The sequence below is a fragment of the Muntiacus reevesi genome, chromosome 17, assembly GCF_963930625.1.
Source record: "Muntiacus reevesi chromosome 17, mMunRee1.1, whole genome shotgun sequence".
Taxonomy (NCBI): domain Eukaryota; kingdom Metazoa; phylum Chordata; class Mammalia; order Artiodactyla; family Cervidae; genus Muntiacus; species Muntiacus reevesi.
Genome location: NC_089265.1, coordinates 28,481,433 through 28,482,599, shown reverse-complemented (window position 1 = coordinate 28,482,599; position 1,167 = coordinate 28,481,433). Strand labels below are relative to the sequence as shown.

The following is a 1,167-nucleotide window of genomic DNA, read 5'->3' as shown; positions in this document are numbered from 1 at the left end:
GCTGAAAAGAGTCCAGCTATACAATGATCAGGAAACAAAACTTTCCTAAAGTATAGACTTTAAATAAGACTTTTAAGTTTGACAAATTCAAAAAGTAAAAAGGACTATGTAGGTGGATTTATGGGAAAAAAAAATGTAGATCAAACCTGAACAATTCCTGTCTACTGCTAAGGTCTCCACTACGGATGCTAGGAAAAAGTGTCCTCATATTTTCTGTCTGTCTGATTGTGGCAGTCAAGACTGAATAGAGTAATAGAAGAGAAAAACATAGTAATACAGTTAAAACATGGAGACAGAATTTTACATCTCAGAAATAAACTTGTTAATAGTAAAGATCTTGTTTTACTCCAAAAGCCAATAATCTAAAAAAGTCAATCACTTTCCTAGATACCAGTAATGAACAAGTGGAATTTGAATTTAAAAGTGCAATTATTATTTTCACTAGCACCAAAAATATATTAATATGTATGTAAAAATCTAACCAAAAATGTATGAAATTTGTATGAGGAAAACTAAAAATCTTTGATAAAACTCTGATCTAAACTCTGAACAAAATCAAACAAGAAGAAAATACAGGGAGAGATGTTATGTGTTCATAGATTGGCAGACTCGATATTGTCAATAAGTCAGTTCTTCCCAACTTGATCTATAGATTCAATGTAATCCCAATCAAAGTCCCGGTGTTATTTTGTGGATTTCAACAAATTAATTCCAAAGTTCATATGGATCGCTTCTCGGCCTTTTGGCTAAGATCAAGTGTAGTATCCAAAGTTCATATGGAAAAGCAAAAGAACCAGAAGAGTCAACACAATATTGAAGAATGAAGTTGGAGCACTGACATTATGCAACTAAAGATTTGCTCTAAAGCTACAGTAAGCAAGACACTGTGGGATTGGTGAAAGAACAGACTCATATCAATAGAAAGAATAGAAAATCCAGAAATATACACACATAATTACAGTCAACTGATCTTTGACAACAGATCAAGGGCCATACAATGGACAAAAGATAGTCTTTTCAACAAATGGTGCTGGACACCACTGGAAATCCTCATGTTAAAAAGAAAAAAGAAGAAATGATCTAGACATAGATCTTATACTCTTTACAAACATTAACCCAAATGGATCATAGACATAAATATAAAACATAAAACTATAAAACTCCTAG

At 32.1% G+C, this 1,167-nt stretch overlaps 1 pseudogene; it reads left to right on the top strand.

Moving 5' to 3' along the window:
- The first annotated feature begins 726 nt into the window (after nucleotides 1-726).
- Nucleotides 727-905, top strand: LOC136148814 (U2 spliceosomal RNA; annotated as a pseudogene).
- The last annotated feature ends 262 nt before the right edge of the window (nucleotides 906-1,167 follow it).